Below are 20,760 nucleotides of genomic sequence, written 5' to 3'. Positions count from 1 at the left end.
TCAACGTCTTCATCTCTACCACACTTAGCTTATGTTCGTGCTCCCTTTTGACTGTCCAACACTCTGTACCATAAAGCATAGCCGATCTGATAGCAGTGCGATAGAATTTACCTTTAAGTTTTAAAGGCACTTTTTTGTCACATATAAAACCAGATGTACTGCACCATTTTGACCAACCTGCTTGGATCTTATGATTTACATCTTGTTCAATCTCTCCATTATTCCATATGATGCACTTAAGATACTTAAAACTCTTAACTTTTCATAGAATGCTATCTCCAATCTTCACCTCTATATTCAGATTTTTCCTTCGCAGGCCGAACTTATATTCCATATATTCTGTCTTGCTACGGCTTATGCACAGACCATACACTTCTAGAACTTCTCTCCATAACTCCAACTTCTTATTTAAGTCTTCCCTTGACTCTCTCATAAGAACGATATCATCGGCAAAAAGCATGCACCATAGTATAGGCTCTTGGATATGCTCTGTGAGTACTTCCAAGACTAATGTGAAAAGGTATGGACTTTATGATGATCCCTGGTGTAATCCTATACCAATAGAAAATTTCTCTGTCACACTACCTTGAGTCTTCACACTAGTTGTAGCCCCATCATATATATCTTTAATTGCACAAATATATGCGATCCTTGCTCTTTTCTTTTCTAAAATCTTCCATAAGACCTCCATTGGCACCCTATCGTACGCTTTTTCCAAATTAATAATCACCATATGTAGATCCTTTTTATTACTGCGATACCTCCCATCATCCTTTCTAACTGGTATATCGCTTCAGTGGTGGATCTACCTAGCATAAAACTAAATTGGTTCTCTGTTACTTGTGTCTCTTGTCTCAGCCTCTGTTCTATCACCCTTTCCTATAACTTCATGGTATGGCTCATGAGTTTGATTCCTCTATAGTTTTTGAAACTTTGTATATCTCCTTTATTCTTGTAGATAGGTACCAGGTACTCTTTCTCCATTCATCTTCCATTTTCTTAGACCTTAAAATCTCATTAAAAAGCTTGGTTAACTAACTGACGCCTTTTTCTCCAAGGCCCTTCCAAACTTCAATTGTGATATTATCGGGTCCTACTGCCCTGCCATTTTTCATCTGCTTTAGAGCCTCTTTTACTTCGAAGTCTCAAATTCTTCGATAGTAGTCAAAGTTTTTATCTTCTTCCCTCGTGCATAACTGACCAAGGCTCGGAAGAGTCTTCTGTCCTTCATTAAATAACTCATAGAAGTAGCTCTTCCACCTTTCATTGATTTTCTCTTGATCCAACACCTCCCCATCTTTATCCTTTATGCACTTAACCTGATCCAAGTCTCTCGTTCTTTTTTCACGGCTCTTTGCAATTTTATATATACATTTTTCTCCTTCTTTCATGCCTAATGACTGGTAGAGACCCTCATATGCTCTTATTCTTGCTTTGATTATAGCCACTTTTGTTTCTTTCCTAACCACCTTATATTTTTCCCAATTATCTACATTACAGCACAAAAATCACTCTTTAAAGCACACCCTTTTTGCATTTATCTTTTCTTGTACACTCGCATTCCACCAGTAGGACTCCTTGTCTCTTGGTCATATCCCTCTAGATTCACCAAAACTTTCTTTTGTTGTTCTTCTAATAACTTCTTCCATTTCTCTCCACATCTCCTCCGCGCTTCCGTTTCCATCCCATTTTGCCTCTTCTTCTAACTGTCTTTGGAAGCTTCTTTGTTCCTCACCTTTCATCCGCCACAACCTAGTCCTTGGGTTCTTCATAGGATGTCTTTTTCTCAACTTTTTCTCAACTCGAAAATCCATGATAAGCATTCTATGTTGTGTTGTTAAACTCTCTCCCAGAATAATTTTACAATTAATACAAAATTTCTGGTCGACTCTCCTCAACAAGAAGAAGTTGATTTGAGAGCTTGTGATACCACTCTTATAGGTTATAAGATGTCCGTCTCTCTTTTTAAAGAATGTATTTGCGATGAGGAGATCAAAGGTTGAGGAAAAGTCCAAAATAGTTTTACCCTCGGTATTGACCACCCCTAAATCATGGCCTCCGTGAATACTTCCATACACGGTCACTTCTCTTCCAACATGGTCATTTGAATCTCCTCCTAAAAAAATCCCATCTTCCAAAGGTATGTCTTGGACCAAACTCTCGAGATCCTCCCAAAACCTTATCTTGTGTTACTCTTCCGAACCCACTTGCAGTGCATAGGCGCTAATCACATGAAAAGTACCTCCTTCTACCACGAGTTTGATAGAGATGATCCGATCTCCCACCCTCTTGACATCCACTACGTCCTTCTTCCACTGCTTATCCACGATAATACCTACCCCATTCCTATTCTTCACATTCTCGTATACCAAAGTTTGAACTCAGAAGTATCCAACTCCCTAGCCTTCGCACCAACCTATTTTGTTTCTTGTTGGAACATGATGTTAATCTTCCTCCTTGTCATGGTATCCACCACCTCCATGGATTTTCCTGTTAGAGTGCTTATGTTCCATGTCCCAAATCTCAACCTTCTATTGCCCCGACATTTACCTTTTTCTTTGTTAACTAGCTTATTTACCTTTGTTTGTTCATGAAAACGCGGGAACCCTTGTTCATTTAACACTACACCCGGGCATCAATGCAGCGACTCTTGCTTATTTGACACTGTATGCGAGCCATACAACACGTTACTTTCGGGCAACGACCTAGCTTTAGCGCAATAACGTCTTTAATCCATGTCATGAAGATTTGACTAAGTTTTTATGTTAGCTGTTGAAGACTTAACACAACCCTCCTCCTTTATCCAAGCTTGGTATTGGCTATGTACCACAAGTGTAACATAGACAGAGTTAAATTCATAATTCACAACTCAAAACATTAATTCAAATCTGAACTATTAATTCGAATAAGGTAAAGATAATACAAATTGATGTGCAACATTGTCAATCACTTTAATCCCAAACAAACATTTAGTAACAGAAACCCAAACTCAAAACTAGCATCCAAATTTACAGAGAAAAATAGCGGCTCTTATATACCTATAAACCCAATCAAAAACACCATTACCAACAGCACAACAGATTAAATAGAGCTAGAAATCAAGAACAATCAGCAAACAAAAATTAAAAAATAGTAACAAATAATCACCATAAACCTTAAATTCAATAAATCTATCAAAAAAATTCAAAAACACTAAAATAGAAAATTCAAAAATAACAAATTCAAAAATTAAGAAACACTAAAACAACAGAACTAACATAACAAATCCAATTTTAGCAATAATTTTAACAACACAAAATCAACGATCAACAGAGCATTCAAAATAGATCAACAGAGCAAAAATGGAAAAAGTGAAAAAGTGTGTAAGTGTCATTAACCTTTGATGGAGAGTAGGACGGCGAGCGGTGAGACGATGGTGACGAGCTCGAAGCCTCGAACAGAGAAGTCACCGATAGATGGACGATGTACCGAGCTAGATCAGAGTCTGGGTTTGGGACAGGGGGAAGGAGGAAGCTGCGGAGGCGGACGAAGGATGCAATGAAGAAGGGATCACCGTTTATAATGAAGACATTACTGAAGATATTTGCCTTGTGTGACCAAATGTAGTTGCTTAATGTGTTGGAACCATGACTATTGTGCCTATGTCTGTTGGTACTTTCCATTTACAAGTTTGATATATTTGTTTGTTTTCACATGCAGGTGCATGCGCTCCAAATAATGAACCTGGTTAAGTCGTTGGTGCATTGGATCATGTTAGAAGGGTGGGATCCATTTGCCCAGGAATGACCATGTAACAATGGTTTCCTTATCATAACCAACTGTGAAGGGATTTCCATAACTGTAGTCACGCTCATGTAACCGTATTCGACTTCCATGACTTCGAATTGACAGCCTTTGGAATCAATGTCTAAGGCTTCCCAGCCAGCCCAGGGGTTTTTGTGGCTGTCTGGGGTGGACCTCCTTGGGTCACAAGTCATCTGGTTGGTAGGGTTTGGTAGAAAGGGTGAGATTCACTTGCCCTGTGATGACCATGCAATAATGGTTCCGAGTAAATGGTCAAAATAGTTCCTGAAAAATCACTCATTCTCCAAATTGGTCTCTGAATTTTTTTTATCAAATTCATCCTTTAAAGATTTTAAATTAGTCATGTTTGTCCTTCCGTCACTTTGTTTGTTGATGGTGTCCAAATTTACTAATGTGACATGTTAAGTGACACCTAATATACACCTAGAAATATTAATTGACTATTAACATGATTAGTTTACAACAGATAAAATCAACTTCAATTTGAGGGATTTCAATCCTTCAAGTTCTCTCCACAATTAGGTTTTGATTTGATCTAATTTCATAAACTTATTATGTTAATAGTCAATTAAGACTCCTAAGTGTGTGTTAGAGTGTCACTTAATGTGTCACATTAGCAAATTTTGACTCCATCAACAAAGTGACAAAAGACTAATATGACTAATTTAAAATTTTTAAAGGACAAATTTGATTAAAAAAATCTTTTGAGGACCAATTTAAAGAACAAATTATTTTTCAGGGACTAATTTGACCATTTACTCCAATAGCTCCCTTGTCATAATTGGCTGTAAAGGGGTTTCCATAACTGTGATCACACTCACATAACTGCATTCGACCGCTGAGATTATGCCAGGTAATCAATTTTAATTTTGACATGTAGTTGGTCAAGCCTGTTGGTGTTAGTTGAGTCTTTTTATTCTTTAAATTAATTGCTTGACAATTTATATGATTAAATAGTTATGTGTAGTCACAGCTACAATGAAATGTATGGTCCTAGTATTGACTAAAGTTCCTCAAATGATAGAGTTTGTTCTATAATGGCATTTCAAAGTTCCACACATTCAAAATAGTCAATTTCATCAAGTCTCAATCAATGGTATCATTAGAATTTTTTATGTCACATATGAAGCATATATACTAACTGATGAGCGGATAATTTATTCACTTTTTGACATTGTTTTCATATAGTTTTTAGTATGTTTTAATTAGTTTTTAGTATATTTTTATTAGTTTTTAAGCAAAATTCACATTTCTAGACTTTACTATGAGTTTGTGTATTTTTCTGTGATTTCAGGTATTTTCTGGCCGAAATTGAGGGACCTGAGCAAAAATCTTATTCAGAGGCTGGAAAAGGACTGCTGATGCTGTTGGATTGTGACCTCCCTGCACTTGAAATGGAATTTTTGGAGCTACAGAAACCCAAATGGTGTGCTCTCAATTGCGTTGAAAAGTATACATCCAGGGCTTTCCAGCAGTATATAATAGTCCATACTTTGCCCGAGTTTAGATGATGCAAACTGGCGTTCAACGCCAGCTTTCTGCCCTATTTTGGCGTTCAACGCCAGAAACAAGTTGCAAGCTAGAGTCAAACGTCAGAAACAAGTTACAAACTGGCGTTTAACTCCAAGGAAGACCTCTACACGTGAAAGCTTTAATGCTCAGCCTAAGCACACACCAAGTTGGCCCGGAAGTGGATTTCTGCATCATTTACTTATTTCTGTAACCCTAGTAACTAGTTTAGTATAAATAGAACTTTTTACTATTGTACTAGAGAGCTTTTGGAACATCTTTGGTCCATTGTTCACATTTTGGGATGCTGGCCATTCGGCCATGCCTACCCTATTTTCACTTATGTATTTTCAATGGTGAAGTTTTTACACACCATAGATTAAGGTGTGGAGCTCTGCTGTTCCTCGAGTATTAATGCAAAGTACTACTATTTTCTATTCAATTCATGCTTATTCTTATTTTAAGATATTCATTCACACACAAGAACATGATGAATGTGATGATTATGTGACACTCATCACCATTCTCACTTATGAACGCGACAACCACTTCCGTTCTACATGAAGACAAGCTTGAATGTATATCTCTTGGGTTTCTAATCAACGATTCACATCGACTCCCCTCTGATAATGGGGCATCTGAATCCGAGATTAGAATCTTCGTGGTATAGGCTAGAATCCATTGGCAGCATTCTTGAGATCCGGAAAGTCTAAACCTTGTCTGTAGTATTCCGAGTAGGATCTGGGATGGAATGACTATGACGAGCTTCAAACTCGTGACTGTAGGGCATGGTGACAGACGCAAAAGGTTAGTAAATCCTATTCCTACACGATCGAGAACCAACAGCTGATTAGCCATACGATATCTGTGCATGGTATTTTTCATCCGAGACGAGCAATCCGACAGTTGATTAGCCGTACAGAAATCGTAGAGGACCATTTTCACTGAGAGGACGGGAAGTAGCCATTGACAACGGTGACACCCAACATACAGCTTGTCATAGAAAGGAGTCTAAAGGATTGGATGAAGGCAGTAGGAAAGTAGAGATTCAGAAGGAACAACGCATCTCCATACGCTTATCTGAAATTCTTACCAATGAATTACATAAGTATCTCTATCTTTATTTTATGTTTTATTTATATTTTAATTATCAAAACTCCATAACCATTTGAATCCGCCTGACTGAGATTTACAAGATGACCATAGCTTGCTTCAAGCCGACAATCTCCGTGGGATCGACTCTTACTCATGTAAGGTTTATTACTTGGACGACCCAGTGCACTTGCTGGTTAGTTATGCGAAGTTGTGAAAAAGAGTTGAGATTACAATTGTGCATACCAAGTAGTTAGTGCCATTGAGATCACAATTTTGTGCACTAAATTTTTGGCGTCGTTGCCGGAGATTGTTCGAGTTTGGACAACTAACGGTTCATCTTGTTGCTCAGATTAGGTAATTTTCCTCTTTTTTCAATCCTTATTTTATTTTCAAAAAGTTTTCAAAAATTTTTCTTCTTTTTTCATTTTTCCAGAATTAATTTTCGAAAAATCCAAAAAATTTTATAAAATCATAAAAAACCAAAAATATTTTGTGTTTCTTGTTTGAGTCTAGTGTCAAATTTTAAGTTTGGTGTCAATTGCATGCTTTTATTTTCCTAAAATTTTCGAAAAATTCATGCAAGGTGTTCTTCATGATCTTCAAGTTGTTCTTGATAAGTCTCCTTGTTTGATCTTTAAATTTTTTTGTTTTGTGTCTTTTCATGTTTTTCATATGCATTCTTGTTTTGTTAGTGTCTAACCATTAAAAATTTCTAAGTTTGGTGTCTTGCATGTTTTTCTTTTCTTGGAAATTTTTCAAAAAATAAGTTCTTGATGTTCATCATGATCTTCAAAGTGTTATTGGTGTTCATCTTGACATTCATAGTGTTCTTGCATACATCATTTGTTTTAATCCAAAATTTTATGTGTTGAGTCATTTTGTGGTTTTTCTCTTTCCTCATTAAATTAAAAAAAATCAAAAAAATATATTTTCCTTATTTTACTCATAATTTTCGAAATCTTTGGGTTGACTTAGTCAAAATTTTTTAAAATAAGTTGTTTCTTGTTAGTCAAGTCAAGATTTCAATTTTAAAAATCTTATCTTTTCAAAACTTTTTCAAAAATCAAATCTTTTTCATTTTTCTTGTATATTTTCAAAAAAATTTTAAAATTGATTTTCAAAATCTATTTCTTATCTTTGTTTCATAATTTTCGAAAATTTTACTAACAACTAATGTGATTGATTCAAAAATTTGAAGTTTGTTACTTTTTTGTTAAGAAAGGTTCAATCTTTAAATTCTAAAATCATATCTTTTAGTTTCTTGTTAGCCAAGTAATTAATTTTAATTTTAAAAATCAAATCTTTTCCAAAATAAATTTCAATCATATCTTTTCAATCATATCTTTTTCAATCAAATCTTTTTCAATCATATCTTTTTAAAAAATTTGATTTCAAAAATCTTTTCTAACTTCCTATCTTTTCAAAATTGATTTTCAAATCTTTTTCAACTAACTAATTGACTTTTTTGTTTGTTTTACTATTTCTTATCTTTTTCAAAACCACCTAACTACTTTTCTCTCTCTAATCTTTGAAAATTCCTCACTCTTTTTCAAAATTCTTTTTAATTAACTAATTGTTTTAAATTGTAATTTTTATTTTATTTCTTCTCCTAATTTTCAAATTCTAACTTTATCTTAAAATAAAAACAAAAATATATTTCTTTTCTTCTGAATTATTTTCAAAAACTCCTCTCTTTCTCTCATCTCCTTCTATTTATTTATTTATTTATTTATTTACTAAAACTTCTCTTTTACTCATAATTTGAACCCTCTTCTCTTCTCTCTCTATGTTTGAATTTTTCCTCTTCTATTCTTCTTCTCTTCTACTCACATAAAGGAATCTCTATACTGTGACATAGAGGATTCTTCTTCTTTTCTATTTTCTTCTTTTTCATATGAGCAGGAGCAAGGACAAGGACATTCTTGTTGAAGCAGATCCTGAACCTGAAAGGACTCTGAATAAGAAGCTAAGAGAAGCTAAAGCACAACAATCCAGAGAAAACCTTATAGAGAATCTCGAAAAAAAAGGAGACATGGCCGAACCCAATAACAATGCAAGGAAGATGCTTGGTGACTTTACTGCACCAAATTCAAACTTCCATGGAAGAAGCATCTCAATCCCTGCCATTAGAGCAAAGAACTTTGAGCTAAAGCCTCAATTAGTTTTTCTAATGCAACAGAATTACAAGTTTCATGGACTTCCATCAAAAGATCCTTTTCAGTTCTTAACTAAATTCTTGCAGATCTGTGATACTGTTAAGACCAATGGAGTTGATCCCGGGGTCTATAAGCTTATGCTTTTCCTTTTTGCTATAAGAGACAGAGCTAGAATATGGTTCGACTCTCAGCCTAGAGATAGCCTGAACTCTTGGGATAAGCTGGTCATGGCTTTCTTAGCCAAGTTCTTTCCTCCTTAAAAGCTGAGTAAACTTAGAATGGATGGTCAAACCTTCAAGCAGAAAGAAGGTGAATCCCTCTATGAAGCTTGGGAAAGATACAAGCAACTGACCAAAAAGTGTCATTCTAACATGCTTTCAGAATGGACCATCCTGGATATATTCTATGATGGTCTGTCTGAATTGTCTAAGATGTCATTGGACCATTCTGCAGGAGGATCTATTCACCTGAAGAAAATGCCTGCAGAAGCTCAGGAACTCATTGACATGGTTGCAAATAACCAGTTTATGTACACTTCTTATAGGAATCCTGTGAGTAATGGGACGCCTCAGAGGAAGGGAGTTCTTGAAATTGATGCTCTGAATGCCATATTGGCTCAAAATAAAATATTGACTCAACAAGTCAATTTGATTTCTCAGAGTCTGAATGGATTGCAAAATGCATCCAACAGTACTAAAGAGGCATCTTCTGAAGAAGAAGCTTATGATCTTGAGAATCCTGCAATAGCAAGAGGTGAATTACATGGGTGAAGCCTATGGAAATACCTATAATCCCTCATGGAGAAATCATCCAAATTTCTGATGGAAGGATCAACAAAAGCCTCAACAAGGCTTTAATAATGGTAGAAGAAATAGGTTTAGCAATAGCAAGCCTTTTCCATCATCCTCTCAACAACAGACAGAGAATTCTGAGCAAAGTCCCTCTAGCTTAGCAAACATAGTCTCTAGTCTATCTAAGGCCACTCTAAGTTTTATGAATGAAACAAGGTCCTTCATTAGAAATTTGGAGGCACAAGTGGGCCAGCTGAGTAAAAGAGTCACTGAAACTCCTCCTAGTACTCTCCCAAGCAATACAGAAGAGAATCCTAAAAGAGAGTGCACGGCCATAACTGTGAGTAACATGGCTGAACCTGGAGAGAGTGAAAAGGCAGTGATTCCTAGTGAGGAAGACCTCCTGGGACGTTCACTGACCAATAAGGAGTTCCCCTTTGAGGAACCAAAGGAATCTAAGGCTCATACAGAGACCATAGAGATTTTATTGAATTTCTTTCTGCCATTCATGAGCTCTGATGAGTACTCTTCCTCTGAAGAGGATGAAGATATTACTGAAGAGCAAGTTGCTAAGTACCTTGGAGCAATCATGAATCTGAATGCCAAGTTATTTGGTAATGAGACTTGGGTGGATAAACCACCTTGCTCACCAATGAACTGAATGACTTGGTTAGGCAGACATTACCTCGAAAGAAACAGGATCCTAGTAAATTCTTAATTCCCTATACCATAGGCACCATGACCTTTGAGAAGGCTCTGTGTGACCTGGGGTTAGGCATAAACTTAATGCCACTATCTCTAATAGAGAAACTGGGAATCTTTGAGGTACAGGCTGCCAAATTCTCATTAGAGATGGCAGACAAATCCATGAAAAAGGCTTATGGACAGGTAGAGGACATGCTAGTAAAGGTTAAAGGCCTTTACATCCCTGCTGATTTCATAATTGTAGACACTGGAAAGGATGAGGATGAATCCATCATCCTTGAAAGACCCTTCCCGGCCACAGCAAAAGCTATGATTGTTGTGGACAGAAGAGAGTTGATCCTTCAATTGAATGAGGACTACCTTGTGTTTAAAACTCAAGGATCTCCCTCTGTAACCATAGAGAGGAAGCAAGGAAAGCTTCTCTTAATGCAGAGTCAAACAAAGCCCCCACAGTCAAACTCTAAGTTTATTGTTGGGAGGCCACAACTAAACTCTAAATTTGGTATTGAGACCCTATATTCAACAATACTCTGAACATCTATGAAGCTCCATGAAAGCTCACTGTCAAGCTATTGACATTAAAGAAGTGCTTATTGGGAGGCAACCCAATTTTATTTTTCTATGTTATTTTCTTTTTTTTTTAGGTTGATGATCATGTGGAGTCACAAAAACAACTGCAAAAATTAAAGAAAAATAAAAAATAGCATTAAAAATAGCACATCCTGGAGGAGAAACTTACTGGTGTTTAAACGCTAGTAAGGGTAGCAGCATGGGAGTTTAACGCCGAGTCTGGTACCATTCGGGGCATTAAACGCCAGAAAGAAGCACCAGACTGGCGTTAAACGCTAGAAAGAAGCAACAAACTGGTGTTAAATGCCAGAAATAGGTTGCAGCCTGGCGTTTAATGCCAGGAAAGGAATAAAAGTTGGCGTTTAACGCCAGAAACAAGCAGCAGTCTGGCGTTAAATGCCAGAATTGCACACTAAGGGCGTTTACACGCCTAACCCTATAAATACCCCTCTTCGCTCCTTCATTTTCACACATCACAAACACTCTCCTACCCCTTTAGCCGAACCTTTAACCCCCCCATCTCCTCCATCTCTTCTTCTTCTCCGCCCTTCTTTCTTCTTTTGCTCGAGGACGAGCAAATATTTTAAGTTTGGTGTGGTAAAAGCATTGTTTTTTGTTTTTCCATAACCATTTATGACACCTAAGGCCGGAGAAACCTCTAGAAAGAGGAAAGGGAAGGCAAAAGCTTCCACCTCCGAGTCATGGGAGATGGAGAGATTCATTTCCAAGGTCTATCAATACCACTTCTATGAAGTTGTAGCTAAGAAGAAGGTGATCCCTGAGGTCCCTTTCATGCTAAAAAAGAATGAGTATTCGGAGATCCGATATGAGATCTGAAGAAGAGGTTGGAAAGTTCTCACCAATCCCATTCAACAAGTCAGAATCTTAATGGTTTAAGAGTTCTATGTCAATGCATGGATCACTAGGAACCATGATCAAAATATGAACCCGAATCCAAAGAATTGGCTTACAATGGTTCGGGGTAAATACTTAAATTTCAGTCCAGAAAATGTAAGGTTGGCGTTTCACTTGCCAATGATACAAGAAAATGCACGCCCCTACACTAGAAGGGTCAATTTTGATCAAAGGTTGGACTAAGTCCTCATGGACATATGTGTGGAAGGAGCTCAATGGAAGAGAGACTCAAGAGACAATCTGGTTCAATTGAGAAGACCGGACCTTAAGCCTGTGGCTAGAGGATGGTTGGAGTTCATACAACACTCCATCATTCTTACTAGCAACCGATCTGAAGTGACTGTGGATCGGCCCATCATGATCTATAGTATCATGATTGAGGAGGAAGTGGAAGTTCATGAGATCATACCTCTAGAACTCTACAAGGTGGCTGACAAGTCCTCTACTTTGGCAAGGTTAGCCTTTCCTCATCTCATTTGTCACCTGTGCAATTTGGCTGGGATTGACATAGAAGGAGACATCCTCATTGAAGAGGACAAGCCCATCACTAAGAAAAGGATGAAGCAAATAAGGGAACCCACTCATGGACCTCAACAAGAGCATGAGGAATTTCCTCATCAAGAAATCCCTGAGATGCCTCAAGGGATGTATTTTCTTCCACACAACTATTGGGAGCAACTCAACACCTCTTTGGAAGGCTTGAGTTACAACATAGACCAACTAAGGTGGAGCACCAAGATCAGAGCACTCCATCATTCTCCATGAAATTAGAGAAGATCAAAGAGCTATGAGGGAGGAGCAACAAAGGCAAGGAAGAGACATAGAGGAGCTCAAGAGCACCATTGGTTCTTTAAAAGGAAGACGCCACCCTCACTAAGGTGGACTCATTCCTTAATCTCCTTGTCTATTTATTTTTCTGTTTTCGGTTTTGAGCTTTATGTTTGGCTATGTTTTGTGTCTTTACTACATGATCATTAGTGTCTAGTATCTATGTCTTAAGGCTATGAATAATTCCATGAATCCTTCACCTCTCTTAAATGAAAAATGTGCTTAATTACAAAAGAACAAGAAGTACTTGGATTTCAAATTTTATCTTGAAATTAGTTTAATTATTTTGATGTGGTGGCAATACTTTTTGTTTTCTGAATGAATGCTTGAACAATGTATATTTTTTATAGTGAAGTTTATGAATTTTAAAATTGTTGGCTCTTGAAAGAATGATGAACAAAGAGAAATGTTATTGATAATCTGAAAAATCATGAAATTGATTCTTGAAGCAAGAAAAAGTAGTGAAAAAAAGTGGCAAAAAAAAGAGAAAGAAAAGGAAAAAGCAAACAGAAAAAGCCAATAGCCCTTTAAACCAAAAGGCAAGGGTAAAAAGGATCCAAGGCTTTGAGCATTAATGGATTGGAGGGCCCAAGGAAATAAAATCCAGGCCTAAGCGGCTAAATCAAGCTGTCCGTAACCATGTGCTTGTGTCATGAAGGTCCAAGTGAAAAGCTTGAGACTGAGTGGTTAAAGTTGTGATCCAAAGCAAAAAGAGTGTGCTTAAGAACTCCTCTAACTGGGAACTTTAGCAAAGCTGAGTCACAATCTGAAAAGGTTCACCCAGTTATGTGTCTGTGGCATTTATGTATCCGGTAGTAATACTGGAAAACAAAGTAATTAGGGCCACGACTAAGACTCATAAAGAAGCTGTGTTCAAGAATCAACATACTAAACTAGGAGAATCAATAACACTATCTGAAATTCTAAGTTCCTATAGATGCCAATCATTCTGAATTTCAAAGGATAAAGTGAGATGCCAAAACTGTTCAGAAGCAAAAAGCTACTAGCCCCGCTCATCTAATTAGGACTAAGTTTCATTGATATTGTGGGATTCATTGTATATTCTCTTCTTTTTATCCTATTTTATTTTCAGTTGCTTGGGGACAAGCAACAATTTAAGTTTGGTGTTGTGATGAGTGGATAATTTATACACTTTTTGGCATTGTTTTTATATAGTTTTTAGTATGTTTTAATTAGTTTTTAGTATATTTTTATTAGTTTTTAAGCAAAATTTACATTTCTGGACTTTACTATGAGTTTGTGTATTTTTTGTGATTTCAGGTATTTTCTGGCTAAAATTGAGGGACCTGAGCAAAAATCTGATTCAGAGGCTAAAAAAGGATTGCTGATGTTGTTGGATTCTGACCTCCCTGCACTCGAAATGGAATTTTTGGAGATACAGAAACCCAAATGGCGCGCTCTCAATGCGTTGGAAAGTAGACATCCAGGGCTTTCCAGCAATACATAATAGTCCATACTTTGCCTGAGTTTAGACAACGCAAACTGGCGTTCAACGCCAGCTTTCTGCCCTATTCTGGCGTTAAACGCCAGAAACAAGTTGCAAGCTAGAGTCAAATGCTAGAAACAAGTTACAAACTGGCGTTTAACTCCAAGGAAGACCTCTACATGTGAAAGCTTCAATGCTCAGCCCAAGCACACACCAAGTGGGTCCGGAAGTAGATTTCTGCATCATTTACTTGTTTCTGTAACCCTAGTAACTAGTTTAGTATAAATAGAACTTTTTACTATTGTACTAGAGATCTTTTGGAACATCTTTGGACCATTGTTCACATTTTGGGAGGCTGGCATTTGGCCATGCCTACCCTATTTTCACTTATGTATTTTCAACGGTGGAGTTTCTACACACTATAGATTAAGGTGTGGAGCTCTATTGTTCCTCGAGTATTAATGCAAAGTACTACTATTTTCTATTCAATTCATGCTTATTCTTATTCTAAGATATCCATTCGCACACAAGAACATGATGAATGTGATGATTATGTGACACTCATCACCATTCTCACTTATGAACGCGTGATTGACAACCACTTCTATTCTACATGAAGACAAGCTTGAATGTATATCTCTTGGGTTTCTAATCAATGATTCACATCGACTCCCCTCTGACAATGGGCATCTGAATCCGAGATTAGAATCTTTGTGGTATAGGCTAGAATCTATTGGCAGCATTCTTGAGATTTGGAAAGTCTAAACCTTGTCTGTGGTATTCCGAGTAGGATCTGGGATGGGATGACTGTGACAAGCTTCAAACTCACGACTGTAGGGCGTGGTGACAGACGTAAAAGGATAGTAAATTCTATTCCTACACGATCGAGAACCAACAGCTGATTAGCCATACGATATCTGTGCATGGTATTTTTCATCCGAAACGAGCAATCCGACAGTTGATTAGCCGTACAGAAATCGTAGAGGACCATTTTCACTGAGAGGACGGGAAGTAGCCATTGACAACGGTGACACCCAACATATAGCTTGCCACAGAAAGGAGTCTGAAGGATTGGATGAAGGCAGTAGGAAAGCAGAGATTCAGAAGGAACAACGCATCTCCATACGCTTATCTAAAATTTCTACCAATGAATTATATAAGTATCTCTATCTTTATTTTATGTTTTATTTATATTTTAATTATCAAAACTCCATAACCATTTGAATCTGCCTTACTGAGATTTACAAGATGATCATAGCTTGCTTCAAGCCGACAATCTCCATGGGATCGACCCTTACTCACGTAAGGTTTATTACTTGGACGACCCAGTGCACTTGCTGGTTAGTTGTGCAAAGTTGTGAAAAAGAGTTGAGATTACAATTGTGCATACCAAGTTGTTGGTGCCACTGAGATCACAATTTCGTGCACCACTAACCTAACCCTTACGTCAATTCTAAACTTTTAAAACACCTGTTGGAAGCTCTCTAACATCATTTTCTCCTATATTACAATCAAACATAATTTTTGAGACATGTAAAGCTTTATGACCGAAACTCAAAGAAAGAAAAAAGGAGATATTTTCTCACCCTTATAACTTAAAATTTGTTGCTATAAACTCCTTAAAACTCCTAGAACATAATTCATGAACATAGAGAAATTATAACGGATTGTCCTCTTATGACCATCATGGCCAAATTTGAGAAGAGAGGAGGAAGAGAAATATTCTCACCTTTTGAACTTAAAAGTTGTATTTTCTTACTTATTGAGGTTTCTAGATATGATTTTTCAAACAAGAGAAAGAAAAAAAATGGATCATCCTTGAGAAAGTATGATGGTCGAACTCATCATGAGAGAAAAAGAGAAGATTTAGTTAACAAACCTTCAAAAAATTGGTATGATAATGAAGAGGAGGATAGGAGAAAGTGATTAATTAGAATGAAATTTGAGTTTGAGTCATGAATCTCTCATAAAATAGAATCAAAGTTTTATGAATAAAGTGTTTTCTCTATTCTTTCTTTCCTCCTTTATTTCTTAAGATAAGAAGATAATAATTGAGAGAGAGAGATATTAAGGGATAAAAAGGGAAGATTTCATGGTCATAAATTACTCTTAAGAGATAATTACCAATTATGGTAATTATTTGATCACATGTTTTTATTTTATTTGATCAAATAGTCCTTTTATCAGTGCAAATGACACTTGTATGATAAGTTATCTTAGTTTCAAAATATCTTTAAAATATTTTGATATAGTTTATTAAAATAAAGAATACTAGATAAAATCCCATACCAATTGAATTTAGATCTGGTAATTATATAATTCAGAAAAACTCTTTTACTGTTTATAATAAAATATTAATTTTATGAATAATAACCTTGGGTTTTATTTTAGATATGCGTCTATTTTGTTAAACAAAGCTAGACTATAATTCATGATTTTTGCAACTTCTCATCATAGAAAACTTTATAAATTATTTTACAAAAGATTGGAATATTACACTCTTCAAATTGGGCTTTGAGAATTTTAGCCCAAATATTCCCACCTCGTTAGTCTTGGGTCCTTTAAGATTCTTTCTTTCTTGACCAAAAAAAAAAAAGATTCTTTCTTTTTTACGCATCACTTAAATCTACTTCTCACTCTAATCTTATCCTTATTTGAATTCATTCTCCCCATAAAATATGGGAGGCATAATTTTCTCCCCTTCTTTAATCTTATCATTAATGTTAATATTATTTTCAAATTTAAAAATATTTTAAAGTTTTAAGAGTATCTGTAGGTTCCAAAAATTTTTTATTAGACACAAGATTGATGCAAATATCATAAATCTTTTTTATGGCATCTATAATGAGAAATGGTGAAACAAAATTCTCACAGTCTTAATCCTGAACCTTAAGATAGTTATAACAACATGAATACAAGGAATTTCTAACAAAATTAAAATATCAACAATAGTGATTACAATCAAATCCAAGTCATGACAATAAATATCAACTGGATCCATTTACTCACATATCAATTGCTATAAGTTACAAGTGCATGCATGATGCTACAAGTTCATCCCAAGTTTGTGTGAGTTCCTAGTTACCTTAAACTTGACTTTGTTATTGTCACCACATTACTGTGCATTTCATTTATGACTTTTTAGCTTGTTGTATCTGTCTAGTCTCATTTATTGTGCTGGTGGGAGCCTCCACCCAATGCCATTCTCAAGGTCAACTACGATGCTGGTGCTCTTTAGAGAGTCCAACAAGCAAGTTTTGATTGTGTTCTGAGGGATGATAGAGGGAGATGGGTGCTGGACCGTTTAGGTACTCTTTCTTTCTAGTCTGTTTTTCATTGTGAGTTGTTGGCTACTTGGCAGGGGCTGATGTTAGCTTGGAAAGCTGGTTGCACGAGTGTTATTTGTGAGACAGACTCGCTCGATGCTTATCTTGTATTGATCAACATCACCATCCACACAAGTCATGAGGTGAAAGATATTGTGTTAAAATTCCAAGATCTTTTGTCCAAAGACTGCGAGGTCCAGTTCCATCTGATTCAAAGGGAAGCTAATAGTGTTGCTGATTGGTTGGCTAAATCTGGAGTAAGAAGTTATTCAGCTCATGTTTTTTGGATAAGCCTAATATAGCTTTGGAGCAAATCCTAGTGCAGGAGGCTACTGGTTCTAGCTAGTTTAGCTTGGCTTGTATTTTGTTTCTTTGTTTTTTGATATTTTCAGTCACAAAAAAAATCCATTGTGGAATGTCTTGATTTAAAAGGCTTTGCTCACAAAATTTTTAGAAACATAAATTAGCCAAAGACAATTCTCCTTTGCACATGGCTTCTAACTCTTTCGAGTTCATTCTTGATATACATGCAATTCTTTTCATTCAAAACAAACTATTCCTTCAGATCATTCTTAAACAGTTCCAAAGTAACATACTGCATCCTAAGCTCAAATTTAACATTTCCATAAGCAATATCCTCATTAAAATCTAGACCAAGTGGACCTTTTTCTTTATTTGAAGATACAGAGGTGTCAAAGTCCTCAAATTTGTAGTCATACACTTCATCACTGTCAGAGTCCATAGCATCAGCCATTGGACCTCTTATAGTAGCCCCTTGAGACCTATTTTCGTCTACATTGCCTTGGACTTAGTCTAATCCATTCCCTTTACTAACATTAATATTGATTCCGTTATCAGCTCCATTGTCATTTCTAGTGTCAACTCCACTTTCATTCTCACCATTTAAAACATGCTTCTTCCTCCTGGTTTTAGTGTATCTCCTTTTTCATGGTGATTGATGACTTAGATGTCTATTTTTTCTTGCTCTTTTGAGATCTTGAAAATTTCTCACTGCTATCACTCTCATACTTAGGAGGAGGAGGCTTATAAGCTTCATACTCAGCACTCTTGTTGGAATCATATGAAGATGATGATTAAGTCTCCACCAAAGGATCATTATAAAAAACAAACTTTCTCACTCACAAAATCTTCTTCAGAAATATCTTCCTCCATTACATTACCTTTAGGATTATAAGGCTGATCCACCGTATGCTCAAAATACAAGTAGAATTCTTTCAGGTTATGTCTCAAAATAAAGTCACACATATCGTTTATTTTCTTATCACCAACGCAGTTAGATATGTTAGTACATAGCCTTATACTCCAAATATTCCAATCTCTGAACAACTCCTCCACATCCTTCTTATTCACGAAGTTTACATTTATCGGGAGAAATTTTTCTACTTTTTTATCTTTATAGTATAACTCACCTTTCAAATATCTTTTGAACCTTCCACCATGATTAAACATAGAAACAACAAAAATGGACATCTATAAACATAGTACAAAATTTCATTTAAATTGTCAAAAAATTTCAACAATGAACAAACATAAAACACCTAGTACGAGAAACAGAGCAAACTAATCAAATCGTATATTTTATTGTAGTTTTTATACATAACAATAAACAAAATCCTAACTCAGCATAGAAATTTACGAAGACATCATAATCATATAGTTTACTCAGTTTTCAACAAAAAAGTCATTAAAACAATGCAACAACACTCTCCAGTTGATTAAACAAGTTCATTATAATGTAATAAAAGCCAAAATAGGAGAATATATATGAATGCCAAAAACTAATAACTAACCTTGTTGATTCTTATCAACTTCTATCAACGAGTCATTTCAAGAACTAATACTTGCAATGTTGTCACTGTATTTTGGAAGAAAACAAAAAAGGAAGACAATGTTTTTGAATTTTTCTGTGATATATGAGTAAATGAAAGAGATTAATAAAAAAGCAAAAAATTCAGGATCTCTTATACAATTTTATTTTTGCAACGACATTTTATATTTTGGAAAGATACTAATTAACCCTTTGAATAATTTTCCAATATTACGTGACACTAATATTTGCCATCTCACTCATAAATTGACACATCATATGGATAGCTTTTTGTTAACCGATTACAAGAGTTAATTTTTTCAATTCGTCTCTAGGATGAGAGCTATTTGAGGATTTTCGAATGATTGGAGTGTGTCATGTTCTATAGACAAATGATTAGGGATTAAAATGAGTATTCACTCAAATGACGTTATATTGACCCAGCTTTGGTGTTTTTGTTAGATATGACCCATTTTGTGTGTAATCTAAATTTATGGGAAATATTATAGGAGGGCCGAAATCGCCAATTCCATACATCAAGCCCAAATGAAGGGGGCAAACAACTCATTCAGTCTGTAAAAAGTGGCTCTAACAAGTACTGTCACTGGAAGATTGCGTGCCCCTTTTAAGACGCCATTAATACATTCAACTAGATTCGTGGTCATATATCCCCATCTATGTCCACTATCAAATGCCAAAGCATACTGATGCCGAGGGGTCTTATCTAACTACCGAGTATAAACCTCGCCGCGGTCACGTAGTCGTTGGTATCGCATATTAAATTCATGCACTGTCCTGGAATAGCCTGTTTCAAAAAACGACCGTTAGGCATTTACACACAACAAAAAAATTCGAAATTCTATATTGCTAAATTTTATTTACCTATGTTGACAATAAGCTTTTGCAAGTACAGTGTCTTAAACTTTCTCAAAAAGTTCGCTACTATGTGCCTAATACAATGCATGTGGATAGCTCTCGGAGGATCCTATGCTCCATTGCTACGGGCTATGGCTGAAGTAATGGACTCATGACAATTAGAAATAAGACCGACACCATCACGAGTCACGACATGTCTTCTCAAATTAGAAAGGAAAAAGTACCATGCATCAACAGTCTCCCCTTCAACAATGGTAAAGGCAATAGGCACAATATTCCTGTTGCCATCCTGTGATACTGCAACCATCAGAACTCTCTTATATTTTTCATATAAGTGTGTGCCATCTACCTACACAATTGGTTTGAGATGTCTAAATGCTCTAATACAAGGGTAAAAACCCCAGAACACACACTATAACAACCGGGTATCCTGAGCCAACTCATCTCCTCGATATACAGGCAACGTTTCAAACTGCATAGCTGCTGATGGTTTTTTGTTACACATAGCTTCAAACCATGTTGGTAGAGCCTCATATGAGGCCTCCCAACCACCAAAAATCTTCTCCAATACTTTTTGTTTTGCCAACCATGCTTTGCGATAGCTCACGGTGTAATTGAACTTTGTTTGCACATCTGCAATCACAAATCACACTTTCAAAGATGGGTTAGGTTCAACTAATGGCTTTACCGCTTTTGCGATTGTGTCTGAGTCTAGCTTGCAGTGGTCTTAAGAAATGGTAGATCTGGTGCGAGTGTCGCTACCGTTATAACGTCTTATTTCCCAACAATATTTCTTTCGGATCAAACTTACCCTAGTAAGCCAATTACAATTGTTGCCATATTGTACACATTTGGCATAAAACGTCGTTGGTTCAGACTCGTATACCCGGTAGTCAACTCCTCTATGAAT

This window comes from Arachis duranensis, chromosome 3 (assembly GCF_000817695.3).
Source record: "Arachis duranensis cultivar V14167 chromosome 3, aradu.V14167.gnm2.J7QH, whole genome shotgun sequence".
Taxonomy (NCBI): domain Eukaryota; kingdom Viridiplantae; phylum Streptophyta; class Magnoliopsida; order Fabales; family Fabaceae; genus Arachis; species Arachis duranensis.
Note: the sequence above shows the minus strand (reverse complement) of the source record.